Consider the following 20,409-nt stretch of genomic DNA (forward strand, 5'->3'; position numbering starts at 1 on the left):
TTTAATAAGGCAACATTAAACAAAAGAAAGGGAGAAGTAAAAATATATGTAAATAAGAGATGGAGAAGGGAGTTAAATGCGGTAATAGTTATTTCTCTTATTCTAAAATAATATTCATTAAATCCTGCCAGGTTTTGAAAAAATTTTGTACAGATCCTCTAACTGAGAATTTGATTTTTTCCAATTTCAAATAATATAAAACATCAGTTTCCCACTGACTTATAAGAGGAGAATTAGGATTCTTCCAATTTAACAAAATAAGTCTGCGTGCCAAAAGTGTAGTGAATGCAATCACCGTTTGCTTGTCCTTCTCCAATTCAAGTCCATCTGGAAGAACACCGAACACAGTTGTTAATGGGTTAGGAGGGATTGTGATACCAAGGCTGTCTGAGAGGCACTTAAAAATTTTTGTCCAAAATGATGTTAGTTTGGTGCAGGCCCAGAACATGTGACCCAGTGAGGCAGGAGCTTGGTTGCAACGTTCGCAGGTTGGATCCTGCCCTGGAAACATTTTGGACAGTTTTAAGCGAGACAGATGGGCTCGATATATAATTTTTAGTTGAATAATTCTATGCTTTGCGCATATAGAACTCGAGTGAATTCTCTGCTTTGCTACCTTCCACTTCTTTTCTGATATATTGATTAAGAGATCTTCTTCCCAATGTCCTCTTGGATCTTTGAAAGGTAGGGACTCTAATAAGATTTTATTTATTGCGGAAATAGTGTTTATTTCCTCGAAATTGAGCAGTATTTTTTCCAGCATTGTGGAGGGTGCAAGGTGGGGGAAATCGGGCAATTTCTGTTTAACAAAATTTCTAATTTGAAGATAGTAAAAGAAATGTGTAGCTGGGAGGTTGAATTTTGAACGTAATTGTTCAAAAGATGTAAATATGTTGTCTATATAAAGATCTCTGAGCATTTTAATCCCAAAACTTTTCCAGGTATTAAAAACTGGATATACTTGCGAAGGTTGAAAGAGGTGGTTCTCTTACAGAGGTGCCACTGATAAAAGATTTTCCATCTTAAAATGCTTTCTAATTTGGTTCCATATTCTGAGTGAGTAAAGCACAATTGGGTTATTAGTATATTTGCGATAACTTTCATTTATTGGAGAGCAGAGCAGGGAATATAAAGAAGTACTACAGGATTTTACTTCTATTGAGGACCAAGCTTGTGTATGTTCATTTTTTTGTGTCCAGGTTTTTATGGCTTGTATGTTTGCTGCCCAGTAATAAAACTGAAAATTAGGTAAAGCCATGCCACCTTCTGCCTGAGGTCTTTGTAGGGTCGCTCTTCGGATACGTGGGTGTTTTGAGTTCCAAATGAATGAGGTTATTGTTGAATCTCACTGTTTAAAAAACGATTTATTGATATATATTGGAATGTTTTGAAATAAAAAGAGAAGTTTAGGAAGGATATTCATCTTAACAATGTTAATTCTTCCGGCTAGAGTGAGATGAAGGGTTGACCATCTATGCAAGTCTTGCTTAATTGTTTCCATACAGACGCCAAAATTTTGTTGATAAAGAGCTTTATGTTTACTTGTGATATTTACCCCTAGGTATTTAAACTGATCTGCTATGGTAAAAGGTAGGGTGTCTAATCTAATATTATATGCTTGTGAATTCACTGGAAAGAGTATACTTTTATTCAGATTAATTCTAAGACCAGATATCTTTTGAAATTCTGTTAGTGCTGTTAAAACAGCAGGGACAGTGTTTTCTGGGTCTGATATATATAAGACCATATCATCTGCATATAGAGAAATTTTCTGTTCCAGTCCTTCTCTGACAATCCCCTTTATCTGATAAGAATTTCGGCAGTGAACCGCCAGTGGTTCAATAGCGATTGCAAACAACAGTGGCGACAAGGGACATCCTTGTCTGGTACCACGTTCTAGTTTAAAGTAGTCTGAGCAAATGTTATTAATACAAACTGAAGCTTCTGGATTGGTATACAGTAGTTTGATCCATGCACAAATATTCGGGCCAAACCCAAATTTCTCCAATGCAGTGAAAAGGTAATTCCATTCAATCATATCAAATGCTTTTTCTGCATCTAATGATAGTAATATCTCTGGGGTGTTTGATTTTGCTGGTGAATATATAACATTAAATAAGCGTCGGAGATTTGAAGATAGGTGTCGGCCTTTAATAAATCCAGTTTGATCTTGTGATATTACCGAGGGCAGCACTTTCTCCATCCTTCTAGCTAGGATTTTTGAGAGTATCTTAACATCATTATTCAGGAGTGAAATTGGTCTGTATGATGCACATTGTAACAAGTCCTTATTTTGTTTAGGAAAGACGGGGATTAATTATTTTTTAATTAATTATTTTTTAATTATTATTTATTACTTTTTAAAAGTTTAGGACTGTGATAAATATATAAGACAATGCATAAAACAAGAATTGCTAATTCATTTATTTCTAAAGATACACACCTTACAAAAAAATCTAAACTTTAATTGCCATGATAATCTGGATCAAAAGTGAAGTGTTTAGGTAAAATGACTTATACTAGCACATCTTAAGACGGCCATCATATTGAATTTAATTTTTGTAGTACACACACATGAAAATCTTACGTTTTTAAAGAAAATGCTGTCTGAAAATAAAATAAGGAACATTTTTTGCTGAATGTCAGAATCAGACTGTGAAAGACAATGAATATCATCATACTGAATCCTTGGTACTAGCTATTTTATACTTTTTCACTACACAGACATTTTCAGATGTACTATTTAGTTTTTTATTTGAAATTTAACAAATTGCATATGGCAAACACACACATATGCGTGCACTCATACATGTATCTGAAGTATTTGCAGGCACTATATTTTAAATTCATCACACTTGCATAACTACTGAATATCCTGTGGTTGGTTTGATGTGCACTGTCAACAGATGCAAGGGTTTATATATGACTTATTTTTCTTTTAATACTAAATATATGAGTGTTTCTAACTAGGTAACAACAATCAAGATTAATTAGGCCATGATAAGCCAATATATTTAATACTCTCAAACTTGAAAAATAAAAGTTCACTTTTGGGAAAAACTATCAAGGTTAAAATTTTATTTATTCATTATCTGAATACTGGGCATACCCTGCAACTCTCTCAATATGTCTATGAAACTCCTTCTGTCATAACCTATTAAAACCCACTGAGTAAAGTGGTAAACAATGTGCAAAATACCCCACAGTAATGGGGGGTTAAATTAGTGCTGCAGTATTGGCTGAAGATGGAAATCCTACCTTCGTAATATGGCATTTAAAATAAAGTAGCTATGGAAAATGCTTCCAGTTAGGATATGCATATAAAAATCATATCATAAACTGATATACAACCTGGAAAGAAAAGATACTTTACCTTATGCTTATGTCTAGACACATGCACCTTGTGTGTATGAGATAGTAAAATGGCTATTTCATTATTACATTAAGGTAATTATTTGCTGTAATTTAATTTTCACCATCATACCACACACCATCACTGAACTCTAGTTAGTTTAGAGCACAAAATCTTGAGGACAAAACAGCATTTTCCCACAACACGAACACTGTCAATATCATGGTTTTTCAGCACTTGCAGTTACACCTCAGCATCAATGTGACTAAGGCAATAAGGTACTAACATTTTTCACAACCTTGAAGCTAATCCTTCTTTTATATATTTGTTAAAATTTTGATCATCTTTTTACATTTTTATCTTGTTCTTAACATGTCATCTAATATCCAATAGATTCTCTTATTATGTGTATTTATCCACACTGTATAATACTGCTTGCTTTGTAAGAGTGACTTCTGACACACTGTAGCTCTGCATGAAAAGTTATACAGAAAACAAATCAAAGAATGGCAGCTTTAATCTGGATTTAAACAATGTAAAACCAGACTGAGGAAATTTAGCATCAGCAGACTCCTCAAAGAAAGTCTATGTTTGAATAATGGGAATAGGCCACACACAAACCCCTGGAAAATTTAATTAATCAAGCTAGTTAAGGTATATTGATGGTGCCCCATCAAGATTTGAAGTTGACACTAGTGTTTTCTGAGATAGCAAGACTCAAATGTCTATAAAGACAGTCAAACTGTAAACAAACCACTTGCAATATTCTAATAGTGACATCAATACACAGTAGATTTATTGTAATAGGCTAATACCCTGTCTAAAGCTGGTTCGTGGCTTGTGTCTAATGCTGTCAGGATAGTCTCTGACCCCCATAACCCCATGATCATTGTCTCACAAAATCATGAACCACTGCTTTTAGACACAGTGACATGTTTCAATTTATCTGCAGCTTAAGTACTATGTTTGTCTGTATTACTTAAAACACTTTTTAAAATCATTCATTCATTTTTTACTTTATTTTTATATGATGGGTCCTGAGGAGCTACAGTCTATCTCAGCATCAATAATTTAACAACTGGCACAATCTAAGAATGATAAATCAATCCACTTCAAAGTTCATTCATGCAGACACACAAAGCAGCACATTTAGTTACCAATTAACCAAATGAGTTAGGATTAGAAAAGCAAAACAAGCATGAAGAGGCTGTGAAAACATAGGCAGTGACAGAGACAGTGAAATAGAGGGCTAGGAACTGAAATAAACTGTAGGTCTCTGGTCTTTTAAGGTAGCAGCACTTGTAGCATTTGCTACCGTCATAATAAACATTCTGTATATTATTTGCAACAACATTCAGTTAGGTGTTATGGTGCAATGACCTTTCATACTACCCCCCTAAACTACAGAAGTTCAAATTTAGCTCTGATGGCTACGTTACTTGACTTTCCATGTAGAAGTGGCTGAGGACACAAATGTTAGGGATCTTTTTCAGATGGAGGACAAGTTACATTGGGTACTAAGGGTGAATACAAAATGATAAGTTTAAATTACAGACAATACAAAAAATGTTGAAAAAGTCATCCTGTTGCTCACAAAAAGATGAGGTAAACTCCAGGAGAAAGTAATTTCAGCAAGTAATGGATTCGTAGTCCATACACTCTATAGCAGCACAATTACCTGCTGCATCACTGTACAGACATACTTGTACATCTTGGTTAAAAGTAAATAAGGAAAAATATTAAGAAATCTAGGAATATTTTTTACATTTAAGACTGAACTTCAAATACACTCATCCATCCACACAGAAATAATCATATTTAATTTTCTCTAAATCCAAAGTACAATTGCTTGTAACCAACAACTCTACCAGAAGCAAAAGGTGAGATGTCAATCTTCATAAGGTTTAGCTCACTTTAAGGGATAGTGCAAATTGCATTGATTGTAAAATTAGCTTAAAAAGGCAAAAACCAATCCTTCCTCATAACTTTAGCATTTTGCGTATAACATTCTTATTTGAATCTTTACTGATGTTATATCCATTTGTCTTTTATTGCTAAATTGTCTACCTTCTCCTAGTATAATCTTTTTGTTTGTTTTTATTTTTACCAAAGCCAACAGAAAAATAAATTCCATGCAAAACTAAAGACATAATTTCACTCCTAATGTTCATTTGGTACTCACACATGAATCTATTTTACTTTATCAAGCAACTATCCCATAGCACTTTACAAATACATCGATAGCATATTTAAAACAAGTCGCACTGCTGCCACATAGCCTCAATGTTAATGAGAATTATTTACTGCAAATTAGCGTGACCTAGCCTGCAATACATTGCCATTCAGTGTAGAGTTGGCTCAAGTTACGCTGTTGGAGCAGGTTCTAGTTCCCTGCTTCATTGTAGTGGAAAAAGCAGGTTCATAAATGGATAGATACTTAACATACACTCACTGGCTACTTTATTAGGTGAACCTGTTAACTGCTTGTTAATAAAAAATATCTAATCAGCCAATCACATGACAACAACTCAATGCATTTAGGCAAGTAGACATTATCAACACGACCTGCTGAAGTTCAAACCAAGCATCAGAATGGGGAAGAAAAGTGATTTAAGTGATTTTGAATGTGGCATGGTTGTTGGTGCCAGACGGGCTGGTCTGAGTATTTCAGAAACTGCTGATCTACTAGGACTTTCATGCACAACCTTCTGTAGGGTTTAAAATGAATGGTCCGAAAAAGGGAAAATTTCCAGTGAGCAGCCGTTCTCTGGGTGAAAATACCTTGTTGATGCCAGAGGTCAGAAGAGAATGGCCAGACTGGTTCAAGCTGATAGAAAGACAGCATTAATCAAATAACTACTCATTACAAACGAAGTATGCAGAAGAGCATCTCTGAACAAACAACACATCAAACCTTAAAGCAGATGGGCTACACCAGCAGGAGACCACACTGGGTGGCACTCCTGTCAGCTAAGAACAGATAACTGAGGCTACAATTCGCACGGGCTCACCAAAATTGGACAAAAGAAGATTGGAAAAACTGCCTGGTCTGATGAGTCTCGATTTCTGCTGCGACATTCCGATGGTAGGGTCAGAATTTGGCGTCAACAGCATGAAAGCATGGATTCATCTTGCCTTGTATCAACGTTTCAAGCTGGTGGTGGCAGTGTAATGGTGTGGGGTATATTTTCTTTGCATATTTTCTGTGCCACTTAGTACCAATTGAGCATCACTTTTATGCCACAGCCATCTTCTGATTTCTACTTGCAGTATTTGCGGCAATTCTGAATGCAAAATTGGGTCCAATCCAGTAATAGCAAGGTGTACCTAATAAAATAGCCAGTGAATGTGCAATTGTTGTCTCAAAAAAGATACGGTCTAGATAAAATATGATTACCAATGTAATTAAAGCAACTTTCAACTTAAAACAGCACTGTGAGGAAAGGGCACTTGATTCACTGCGATGCAGTATCAGAATACTGTAGGCGATGAAAAACCCCTACTTACTTTTTCCCCTTGGAAAATCTGTTTAATACATGCAATATGACATCAGAATTGGTTCATTTCATTTCCTGTACTCTTGAGATATTCATAAAACACTAAAGAGTTTTAATACGACATTTTGGGGAAAGTGACACAAGTGTATTTTTTTGGAGCAAATATAATATAAAAGCTATATTAGCATAATTGAATAACAAATGAGTATACACTGACAGATTTTGTGAATTAACATTTACAAAGGAAGGTGAGGAAAAATACACTTTGTAAACATTACTTTAATATTTTTTAAAAAAGCAACTTCTTTCAGAAAAAGAAAAGCAAATTTTCCATTTGGAAGTGATGGAAAAAAAAAACTCTGGCAGCTGTACAAATGTGATGCAAACTCTACTGATTAAGTCTAAAGGTATTTTCTGTGCCTGGAGAAATATAGCTAATAGTACTTCAGCAGCTTTTGAAACAGCATCAAATGGAAAAAATGCAGAGTTTTAATTTAGTCTGCCACTTAGCTGAGTAGAAAAAGAGAAAGTCTGATACAATGCATGCGAATGAAGATTTGAACACTTGCAGTGTAAATAAGTTGCTGGTCACAGTGGGTTCAATTTTGTCACCAGCAGACTATTTAAACACCTTCAGGTATACGTGTAAAAGCTTTCTCAGACACCCAGGAATTCAAACACGTAAATACACAAATCCAGAATGGGGAAATGTCAATCACAGTCTAATTCTAATGTACATATGTGGCCTCAACTATAGTGTAAAAAAGCATATCACTAATAATCTTATAATAAACAAAATACTGCTATAACTTTTTTATATCTTATATGTTATTTTTCTCTGTGTCTGATTTTCTGGCAAAGAATGAGAAAAAGACTCATGTGTAGGCTAAGGAAGGCAGCAAACCTTCAAGCTTCAAACAAATGCTTGTGAATTAGTATAGTGCATTTCCAATGAGAAGGACTGACTTCTAATCTGACCCATCTAACCAATTCTGGCGAAGCTGCCAGCAACATGCCTCAAATGATGTTACAGTCCGTTGCATAGTGGTTTTAAATTGTATGTACAAACTTGCTTAAACATTTCTGTTTTTGTGCAAAGTACCTGATATGAACGTCTCACTACTATGGTCTCAGCTATGCCTTTACTTCTAAAGGATCTAAACGAGTGCCAAATACAGGAATTTTACCATTTAACAGAACAAATACAGCTCCCAGACAAAATTTCCAAGCCAAGCACAGTGTGATAACAGACTCATCCTGAATGCCATCAATGAGCATTTGAATGCAGGTAACATGTCTAATTTCAGCCATGCGCACAACATGCCTGCAGATCTAAGACAAACTCTGTTTAGTTTGTGTCCTGTCCAGGACTCTTCTATGCAGTTTACATTGTGGGCCTCATTCAAAGTGGGAAAACTGAAGCAATATTACTCAATGTAGGGCTAAGGAAGATCTGGGCATTGTAAGGTCTACGGGCCCAATGCAGCCCATGGTCCAGTTCTGTTTGGCCCGTAAAAGGTGCAGACAGCAAGTATTTGCCTGGACGTGTCAGTCTGCATCACAGTGAGATGTGATTGTGCAGACGCAGATCAAAATTGATATGCATGGGAAATTGCGGGAGATTATTACAGAGAAAGGGGTGATACAGAGATTGTTTGTGTTATACTGAATAAAGAAAGATGACACCTGTTGTTAATCTGCATCCCATCTGCATTTTGTTCAAAGACACAACAAAAATGAGTGGTAAAAAATGAAAAGTTGATGCGGAAAACAGATGATTCAACAAATCCTCGACTCCTAAGTATTTGTTTACAGACGTTAGCAATAATACAATCTGTTTGGTACGCAAAGAGCACATTGCTGCATTTAAAGACTACAAATGTAGAAATTTATCTGAAGCCGAAGGTGAGGACTGCAGTGGAATTGTTAGCTAAACTGCAAAAACAGCAAAGTCTTTTTACAAAGCTTCATACAGGTAAGGAAGAAACATTAAACCAGCTATATATTAGCTCACAAAATTGCCAAAAGAAGCAAACCATTTTCTGAAGGAGAATTTGTTAAAGAGTGTATATTGGAGTCAGCGGCAATCCTCTGCCCAAAGAAAGAGGATGCGTTTGAACTTCTGTCTCTCTCACAGCGAACAGTTACAAGACAGATTGAGGAAATTGCAGAGAATCTGGTACTACAGCTGAAACACATGCTGGAATATGTCTTCGTCTTCTCCTTGGCTTTGAATGAGAGCTGTGATGTTCATAACACAGCGAATCTGCTGATTTTTGTGAAAGGAATAACGAAAGACTTTGAAATGACAGAGGAACTGGCTTCTGTGCAATCAGTGAAAGGGACAACAACTGGTAAGGATTTATGTCAGTACATGCATACAAAAGTTAGGTCTGGAGTAGGAAAAGTTTGTTTGTGTGAGAACTGATGATTTTCCTAATATGACAGGTAAAAATGTTGAACTTTGAAAGAGGATGCAGGAAAAAGTGGCTGTGATTAACCCAACCCAAAAACTCATATTTTTACACTGTATTATTCACCAAGAAGTGCTATGTAAATCAGTGCTAAAAATTAATCATGTGGTTGGTATTGTAATTAATACTGTAAACTTCATCAAGGCTAGGGCATTAAATCACAGACAGTTTGTTATATTACTGGATTAGCACGAAACTGATCACACTGATCTGGGCTATGACACAGGTAGCTAAGCTTGGGCAAAGAGCTCAAACAGGGATCTGAAATCAGAGATGCAGGAGTTTTGTTAAATGAAATGAAAACCCATCCCTGAACTAAGCAGCACCGAGTGGCTTTCAGATTTAGCATTTGCTGTTGATGTGAATGCACTTATGAATGAATACAAAATTGCAAGGCAAAGAGCTTTTTGCACATGATATGCACAGTCTAGTCAAGGCCTTCATGAGGAAGCAGCTGCTTCTCTCTCAAGAAGTAAGGAGGAACACACTGACAAACCTTTCCACACTGAAAGAGTGGAATCTATCTGCTGATCAGCTTAACAGATATGCAGCCATGTTCTGGGCACTGCATGGTGAGTTTTCCAGGTGATGTGAAGACTTCAGAGCAGTGGAAACTGAAATGTTCACTATCTCCTTTAACATGTGATGTGGACAGTGCCCACAGTGAGGTATCACTTGAACTTACAGACTTGCAGTCTAATGCATTGCTGGCAGAACAGTTCAAGTCAGTGCCATTACTGCTATTCTGCAATTCTCTCAAAAAAGCAAATTTCCCTAATCTCAGAACATGCTTGTCCTCTTTGGATCAACATATATATGTAAAAAGACATTCTCAGTAATGAAATTCAACAAATCTAGTTATAGTAATGACCATCTGTCTGCTGTACTGGGAACAGCAACATCAGGATTTATACCTGACTTCTTCGCACTAGTTGAAGCTCATCTAAGGCTTAATTTTTCCCATTAAGCTGTCAAAGGTACAGAGACAATAAAATACTTTATCAGTGATTAATGCAGTAATAAGTATTCTTTTTTTTTTTACATAATCAGGAATTGTAAATGTGTTAGAAAACATGCTCCAGTGTGCATATAAAATCTGTGAATATGTGGTCTTAATTAATTTTATTATGGTGAAAAAAATAAATATAACATGTTTACCGTAATGTAACAATTAACAGAATGTGTTTTGCCCTCCTCAATAAGCTGGTTTACTCAGGTGGCTCCCCCATTAAAAAATAGTTGCCCACCCATGGGCTGAAGGATCAGGATATTGCAGTCAAAGTAGTATTTATGGGGTGTACAATTAGCTTTTGCCAGTGCATCACTTAGTGGAGGGCAGCAATCCTGTGACTGGTGATCTAGCTATAGCTTCTGTATTCAGTTGTTACATTTTTCTGACAACAAGCTTCCATGAACAAAAATGGTAATACTGTACAAACTGAAGTGTTAGTGCTAAAACAGTAAAATGACAATAAGTACAAACCAAATGCTTTTCAAATTCTTGGATACTTTTATCTGTTCCATCCCCTATTAAGCAATGGGCATTCTGTTACCACTTGCAAGCTTGGTGACCTATGCACTCTATCTCCAAAATTAAAATAAAGATTCTGGTTCTATTGGTTTTACCCTCTGAGGCGAACATTATGATATTTCCTTTGTGATGAATCTATCGTTGTCAGTAATGTATTCTAGGTCTTTTTTTAGCTTGCTGGTTCTGTTTGATCTTTGAGCTGTTTTCTTGCTGGCAGCAGACAACTCTCCTGTTTTAATGCTGACTTGGCTTTTAAAAAGTTTGTAGAACTTTAATCTACTATTTGAAGCTACTCCTTGACACTAATCAATGGCTGGCTACTGATGTACCTACCTGTTTATTACATATAATACAGTTTATGTAAAAATACACTTTAAAAAAGAATCTTATTTTTTATCTTCCTAGTCATTTTAATAAAGACTAAGAGCTTTACTTTCTTTACCTCTAACTACAAATCCAGATTCCACTTCTGTCGCCATGCCATGTTGCAGTCTTTATAGAGGCTCTCTTTCTCTTTTAAAAATTTATTTAGAATTATTAATGGCTGTAAGGTAATTAATTAATGTTATTTTTGGGCTCTTGCTTGGCAGCATATATTTTTTAATGAATTTTTAGACTAAACTGAAGAGATGCTGCTATCAACACAGACCCGTGCACTGGCCTGCCTAACTGCCTCTCAGACAAGCTGTGAACATAAGAAATGCATAAACGATCTGATGGCTGCCTATGTCTATAACATCACAGAACATAAAAGACTCTAAAAAAAATGTTAAGCAGAATATATTCCCATATTTAATTGGTAGCACTGCCATCAACGCTGCCTAAATTGTGCAATTACACCCTGTTGGAAGAGCTGCTTGTCCGAAAATAAAAAGGGTGAATATCCGTGGCAAGGATAAAAGTGACAAGCTTGTCTGGGGATCCAGAGTGAGGACTAAAGTGAGGTGGAAAGGATTCAGAGATGAGCTGACTTCATATAATGAGGAACTTTCAGTTGCTTTCATATAAGTTGTTTGAACGGTTATATATCATAGCAACTTATGACAAGCTTAGGTACTGTGATATTTGGGTACTGCAAGGAAACAGCTTATACCTCATTTTTAGACGAAATTTTAATGCAAATGTCAAAAATGTTGAGAAAAGTTAAAAAATAAACACATTGGTTTATAGGAGGTAAACATTCTTCTTCCTTTGGTTTCTGAGAGCAAGTACCTGATAGGTTATAGGAATGAAATCAGTACTTCTGACTAAGTAAATTGAAAGGTATGATGTTCTGTCTTAATTTGCAGCTGTAGTACATAGCATGTGGTTCTGCTGCCTTTGTCAAATGCTAACTTAACACTCATTAAAAGTAAAACATTTCCAGGTATAAAAAGAGAGTGTCATGGTGGCACAACTGCTACCTAAAAATCCTAGCCTAGTTACTGTCTTTGTGGAGTATGTGAGTTCTCTCTTTGGATCCTTAAGTTTCCTACCACATTCCGAACACATGGAAGTAAGTGAATTAGTGCCCATATTTTTGGCATTGGGTAGATGACTGTGCCTGTGTGCATGAATGTGTCATGCCCATTTCAGCCAAGATAGGTTACAACATACAACAGTATGGTAATGATAAAGAAGATGATCCAGAAAAAGTATGGATATAAAAGGATCTAGCTTTTGCATTATCATTAAAATTATTAATATCACACATATAGCAGCACGGTGGCGCAGTGGGTAACGCTGCTGCCTCGCAGTTGGGAGACCTGGGGACCTGGGTTCGATTCCCGGGTCCTCCCTGCGTGGAGTTTGCATGTTCTCCCCGTGTCTGCGTGGGTTTCCTCCGGGCGCTCCGGTTTCCTCCCACAATCCAAAGACATGCAGGTTAGGTGGATTGGCGATTCTAAATTGGCCCTAGTGTGTGCTTGGTGTGTGGGTGTGTTTGTGTGTGTCTTGCGGTGGGTTGGCACCCTGCCCGGGATTGGTTCCCTGCCTTGTGACCTGTGTTGGCTGGGATTGGCTCCAGCAGACCCCCGTGACCCTGTTTGGATTCAGCGGGTTGGAAAATGGATGGTTGGATGGATATCACACATATACTGTATGTGCTTGGGGCAGCACAATGATGAACAGCAATGCTGCCTCACAATTCTAGAGTCCTAGGTTTCATTCTCAGGCTGTTCACTGCTTGTGGTAAATTTGCATGTTCTCTCAATAAATGTTCTTTTTTTTCTGTGGATACTTTCCATCTACTTCAACTCTTAAAAGATGTGTAAGGTAGGTTAACTAGCAACTTTAAATTGGCCCAGTAAGAGTTACTATGGCTGAATATGTGAATGTGCTCTACACAAGGGGATAGGCTTTGAATTCAGCAACCCTGTTTTCTAAAGAACTAATTCCTATCTCAACAGCTTTTTCCCAAGCAACCACAGCAAGTCTTAAGATTGTCTTTGGATAAATTCAGACCTTTTTCCAACACTTTTGTCATAAACAAGCATATGCACACAATAAGCACTCACGTTCAGCTCTGCTGTGAAGGCTCCAAGAATTACTCTGCAATCAGCATTTCCAGTTTTGCAAAGCTGGCAGGAATGTTGACTAGATGCGTCTGGCCTGGGCAGGTAGTGCGATCAAGATCATGATGACTGACCTGCGCTCACAAGTAGAGTCAATAGTGGTAACACATCTCATCTGTATTGCGTCAGCAGCAAGAAAAGACCTGCAAGGTCACCAACAGAGAACTGTTACAATCACAATTCTTGAATCAACCATATACATTTAAACAAATGAATTAATACACTCTTTTATTATGTTTACAAGCCAAATGGCAATATGGTTTTAAAAATAGCTTATATGATGTTATTGTACACAGGTTGTTCAATATCTGGTATAATGCACAATATTCTGCAATAATCTGCATGTACAGTATTTTTACAGTGATACATACTTGCACACAGTCCCAAGAGAATTTAATGATTTGCTTGGGCCACAACATGTGACAAAGGTGAGAAGTCTATTTTTCTGTGGTTTCCAAGCCAACTCTTTTAACTTATCATTTGTCTCCAAAGAGAAAAACAATACTGACATGCATGCTTTTACTCAATGTAAGACAATACTCTGACACAAATTGCCCTATGTCCTGAGAAATACACGTATTACTTAAATACTATACTTTCTTCATTATTTTAATTTGCACTTTATTTTATCACAAGTTTAAAATACACATCCTGGCATAAAAGAATACTGCACTACATAATACAGCAATATTTTAAATGAAACAGTTAAATCTGCAGTATTTTGAAAAATACAGTATAACCTGTACATTGGCTTATTATAATTGTATTTTTGTCAGTTTTATCTTATTTCATATATTTTCCATTCAACAAAGGTAGACAACTTAGTTTTACCATTTTATTTTTCCATTCAAAATGTTTGGTTTGTTGTGTCATTTGTGAAGGCTGCTTAAGTGATTTATGACCGAGAGCATATAAAAATGTGAGGAGCTGACGTTTAAACCTGCAAAAAAGTTGGGGTGGTTTGGGGTTGGAACAAGTTCATGGAAACTACAGAAGGCTCAACAACCCAGGAGTGACAAATAAAAAAAATGCTATCTGAGACATAAAAAAAGAAAATATGAAAAAGCAAGGCATTTATAACCACAAGTTTAGTCACTCATGTGACAGTCAACTCGCTAGCAGTGAAAAGATACCACAGCCAAATCCTGTTGATGTTTATATCTGGTAACGGGCTACTGCAATACAGTAGATCACAACGCATGACACAGGAAATGGGTGCAGCTCCTCCCAACCTCCCCTGAGCGCCCCTCCCAACCACCTGTGCAATTCTCACAGGATGCAGACACCCCCTGAACCCGCCCTCTCTTCCCCACCCAAAATACAGATACACACTCAGGCATACATAAACATTGAGGCACACACGCAATTTCCAGATGCAGTTCAAAAAAAAATGTGTATATTGAAATAACCCTTTACTAACTCAAGGGGGCCAACAAATCAACTTTTGTCAATGCCAGAATAAAAAGGTTGTAGCCTATGAGAGGAGGCCACAATCATACACTTTAATGCAACATCTCATATTTCTCCAAAGTCAGCCTTTTTTGCAGATTTACACTTGCATTGTTTTTAACTTAAATTTATTTCAAAATTAAAATATTTTTTAAAACCTACTAGAAAAATACATCAGGAAATGGATCATGTACCTTAAGTGAAAAAAATAAACAAAAAGAGGAAACAAATAGAATAGCTTTATCTTTTTTTTTTTTGCAGTACAGTATTAAATAAAAATGTGCATCCTGCTTTAAACTATTGTACAAGACTGTGGGTTTTAATTCAACAGCAAGTAATTTAGTGAAATATTATCAAACTTGCTTCAGCTTCAAGTCAGAGTTATACAGTACATGAAGATCTACCAATTAATTTCACACAGAAAGAAAAAAAAATACAAAGATTATAGAAAAAAATATGTAGATATATAAAAAGGAGGGTAGAACTATGGGCATCACATATCCAACCTCCTGGTTCAATTTTAACACCTGGTTGTTGTCTATGTGGAATTTACACAATCTCTCTGGATATGTCTGAGTTTTCCACTGGGTTGTCTGATTTTGCCCCAAAATCTGAAAGATGTGCTTGTTAGGTTAAGAGGAAATTCTAAATTATCCATGGGGGTGTATATATGAATATGCCCTGCAATGGACTGGCACCTTGTCCAGTTCTCTTTCCTGCCTTGTGTCCAGTGCTCCTGGGACAGGATTTCCCTAACCCTTTAGCTTAAAGGTGTAACCAAAGCAAATGAAAATATGTTCATCCTTCAATTTCCAAACTTGCTTTCTCCAATATAGGATTGGAGCTGCAGCCTATTCCAGCAGTTTCAGACACATGATATGAACTAACACTGGACAGGGCACAGTGCAATGGAGTGAACAAAATATAGTAAGAAAACTAGAGTAGCTGGATAATACCCACTTTTACATCTTTTTATTGTTTTCTTTCATAACTGTTGGAGGCAGCATGAAATAAAAAGTGATGTTAATTGAGAAAGGAAAAAAGCATATGGCTATACAACTCAAAAGGTTTATCAACATCAAATCACCTACATAATTAATTTGGAAGTTACACATTAATATCTGCTTACTTCTGTTCTGTTATAGTGAGCAGAGTATGAGATTGAGCTTAAGCTTATTAAAATAAATTGAACAAGAAAAACATATAAATATAGTTTTTAGCATCAACATTGCCTTTCGAAAATGTTGTAATTCAAGGGCTGCTAAAAGCTAGAGCATATTCCAGCAGCACCAGATGCATGGCAGAAATCAAACCTGGACAGGGCACGAGGCTAATGGAGGGCACACAGTGTAGGAGGAAACCCAGAGTCCCATAAGAATACCCATACAGACATGGAGAAACTATTAGTTTATCTGTCAATCAAAATCTGCTCATTAAAACAAAAATACAACAGTACTACACAGTACTATCCACTGTGCCACCATGCTGCCTTAACATTAATAATAATGTCATTTAGATGAAAATTAGGATTTTTATTAATACTTAATACATTCCATATTATGTTGCATATCACATGTTTAAACAACAGTAAACTAAACAAATATTTTGATCCACAGTTTTACAGGAGTTGATAACTCCTTTCCAGACAGCAGCAAAGGCTAATGTTCTCAATCTAGTCATCTAAGCTGCTTGCCATGTTTGACATTTTTTGTTCTGATTTATGCCATCTCTCGGAATACATACTCACACAGATTTTTGTTTTAGTTGAGATCACTGCTCTGTTTTTAGTCTCTGCAGCCTGAGTCAGACTGCTTCTTTGTAAAAGGTTCTGATACAGCAGAAAACTTCTGACAAGCAGACACCAGTGTGAAAGATAGAGTATTAATTAGTACCTGGTAACCGCAATTAAGTGTTGTGGCTGAAACTGAGTAAAACAAATACAGTCCTGCTAGTTTAAAAATGACACAAATCAGAGATCGCAAGTCCCCCCCTGCAACGTTTCTTTTATATGAAGATATATTGAGAGTAGAATTAGACATCACCAACTCTGAAATGTTTTATCAGAATGACTGCAATGAAAGTCTAAGACCTCTGCTATGCTAGATATACAAATAATATAATAGATAATGTGACCAGTTGGGGGCACTGCAGCCTCACAAACCTCAGACACCACCACCACAAAGACACATGCCCAAGGTTCAAATAAATGATTTATTAATAATAAATTCCTCACAATTTGGTTTCCAATATGCACAATACCTCTTCTTTCTTTTCCTTCCTCTTCTCCACACCTCCAAGCAAGGTTTGTCTTCCTTCCTCCCGACTCCAACTAGTCCGGACGTGGCAAGGCGGTTCCTTTTTTTCTCAGACACGGGAGTACATCCAGTGCCAAGGCATATCCCAATGAAAGTACTTCCAGGTCAATCGAAAGTACCAGAAAACAGTGATCACGTATCCCTGCAGAATCCTCTGGTAGCACCCACAGAACACAAGTCTGCTCTATTGAACTCTTGCCAGTGTCTACACTGGTAGCATTGCCCAGTTTGTAAGTCATTGACAGCAACATATAAATCAAATGCTTTTTTTTTTCTTTGGCTATATTCTTGAATAAAAGTGCACGTGTTTATTTGATATTTGGACTAAAGTCTTCACACATTATAAACTTCACGTCATTATTAGTATAACATGGAAAAAGTTTCTCCTTTAGGTATGTGTTCAGCATTTCTTGCCCCGCATTTCCTTTCATCCTACACTTACCCAGATCTTTGTAGACACGGAACACACATGAAATGCATGTATTCCAAATAATGATCTACTATATTATTTACCCTATATAACTCCAGGCACCTCACACACAGATAAGGAGCCTTGGCTTGAGCTGGGAGAATTTTTTCCCTGTGTTGAGCTCCGTCAAGGCGTGGGATGGGGCAGCAGGCTGCTTGCTGCTTGTGTTGATCAACACATTTACAAAACAAAAGACGCTAATGGAGAGGTGTGAAGGAATTTAAGGTGGGACAGGATTACAAGTTTTTTCGTAGGCTTCAGGGATTCTAGCGTTAAAAAAAGGCCAATGGTGGGAGATGCAGGGGGCATTGGCCAAATTGTATAACATCTTTGCTTGATCACAAAACATCCACCTGATCAGCTGAGAAATCACATGGGACCCGAGAGGTCCAGATAATTCAGTAAGAATCCTGCAAGAATAAAGTGATCAACTAACTTTTGTCAATTACTTTATTTTCACAAAACACAAAGGGTATATACTACATATGTGCCTTAATATTTAGTTGGCTTCTAGCTTAAGCCATGAAAGGCGTGAAGCACATGAATTCACTAGGCTTTTAAGATCTACTGTTGGTCTACATTTGTTTATGATAATGTAACTATATTTTACTTATTGGCAAAACCAGAACACAGGCTGCTTTTAACCCTTAAACCGCCGGACCCGGCTACAGTCAGTTACCAATGCAATTTGCCAGCATGCCGGAGCCAAGTATATTCGGCAAAGTACATTCGTTGAATGCCGCAACCAGTTATAGTCATGTCTCAGTGTAATTTGCCAGCACGCCGGAGCTGATCAGTCAGTGCCATATATTCATTGAGCAGCCAGCTCATGACCACTGCCGGCCCCTGCAGCACTGCAGCCTCACTGTCTCTGGGATTCAGCCGCTGCACTAGACTAGCCTGCAAGCATCAGCGTTTACCTCTGTGTGCTTGCGTGCAGCCAGTTCAAGTGCAGGTGGCTTGGTGATTTACTGAATTTCATCAATGGCGTCAGTTGCACCTTGTACATATAATAATTGATTGCTGCAATAGTTTTTTTTTTTAAGTTTTTACAGTTCATTGGCAGTGTGTAAAATGATCAGTGTTGTAGTAATTGTGATGCTCTTTTCATGAAAAAAATGTGTTCCATTAAAATTTCACATTTTCTTTGTGAATTGTGATGTTTACTTAAAAAGTGCAGCAAAAAAGTATTTGGCATCCAGGGGTGTATTAACCCCCAAGTATGTGGCTGGTTAAGGATTAAAGATTTAATCATATAGTACAATATTACTGTAAAGTATGATATTATATAATCTCAGCATCAAGTCCAGAAAACTATCCAAATGTTACTGCTAATAAGAGAAGCAGTGAAAATAACTGAACCATAATCCTGTTACTGCTATTAAAAACCAGGCTGACAGAAGATCTACTCACAAATACTGTTTACAGTAAGATACGTTCTTAACTGAATTTTTTAGTATACATTTTGTAAAGTCGGCAGTAAGACTAAACTCTGATCATATCTTAGTTGAGGTATAAGCTCAATATTGTACGTACCATGTATGAGCTTTTGGTAAAGGTGCCCACATAGATTTCTATGCACAATAAACAATGGACACTGTCACGGAAGCATCTCAGAGGATCTCCTTGCTGGCTCACTCAAGGTAGGTAGTAACCTGCTGGTGTGAGAGGGGGTGTTGTTGCTAGTTGTGCTGTCTCCTTTTCTCCCCACAGTTCCGAGAAGCTGCCTAGTGAGGAAAATAGGCTCCACTCCTTCCGGTCCTTTCGTTATAAGAAGCCCAACTGCCTCCACTGAGCAATCTTTCATGATTGATACCTGATGGCTTCATAGCTTCAAGGGAGACCTGCTCTTTGTTGAAGAAGCTAACCAGAGCCCTAACTTTCTTTTGTGTTTAACCCTACGGGCTTTGCCATTTGTTGCCAAAATGCACTTAACTTTAAGTTTAAAGAAGAAAAGAAATTAAAAGGAATGGCCCGGCTGGTATCCCAACTATTCTTCGCTTGTCACGGCTCAGTTTCTACCTGTGCTTGGGCACATCACAACACCAACTGCAGCATGGGTTTATATGGGTCCCAAACAGAATTTTTTTTAACTCTGAAATGCAAACGCATGCTCTGGAATAGAGATGGACTGATCCAAAACATCAAGCAAGAATTCTGTCATAGGGGCAAGACAAAAACATAGTCAAAGGGTAGGCAAGTGATCACCAACATGAAAAATAATACACTGGCAGAAGACAAACAACTTGATTCTCCAAAAAGGCTTCAGGTCTAAGCTGTCAGGATCAGATTATTGTTTCAGATTTCTGATAAACTCTCCTTGACCTCTAAGAATTATTTAGATATTTTTTAGCAGTTTTAGAGGTCAAGGAATCTCATTGTCACATTTGTTTTAGTGCTTGATATGTTGTTAATAATGTTGAAAATAAGCAGAGTTCTTCCACGACACCATGTTGTTTTTCTTATGGCAGCCACCATTTTGAGAAGTATATTTGGATTGTTGCTATGCCATACCAGAAGTGTGTGGCACATAACATAGCTGGGTCAAGGGTATAAATGCAGCATTGTGCACTTCCTGGTTGTCCTTGATTGGATTCAACCAAAACCTAAAAACTTGAATTCCTTTTTTGTTTGAAATATTTCTGGTTAAGAACAATCATTAACAATGATTTAAGATTAACATTTTGGCTCTGGATACATTTGTTTATTGGTTTTCGAACTCCTGCCATTTCTATTTCACTATGATTTTTGTCACTTGCATTGGTTATTT

The 20,409-nt window shown here is 37.0% G+C and overlaps 1 protein-coding gene across 1 annotated transcript in view; it reads right to left on the reverse strand.

Annotated features, from left to right (window-relative positions):
• Positions 1-20,409, reverse strand: part of bach2b (BTB and CNC homology 1, basic leucine zipper transcription factor 2b) — a 303,267-nt gene that overhangs the window by 249,680 nt on the left and 33,178 nt on the right. The window contains exon 2 of the mRNA XM_028797547.2: positions 13,350-13,549. The gene's annotated coding sequence lies outside the window, so the exon portion shown is untranslated. The remainder of the gene's footprint in view (positions 1-13,349; positions 13,550-20,409) is intronic.

The sequence above is a fragment of the Erpetoichthys calabaricus genome, chromosome 3 (genome assembly GCF_900747795.2).
Source record: "Erpetoichthys calabaricus chromosome 3, fErpCal1.3, whole genome shotgun sequence".
Taxonomy (NCBI): Eukaryota; Metazoa; Chordata; class Cladistia; order Polypteriformes; family Polypteridae; genus Erpetoichthys; species Erpetoichthys calabaricus.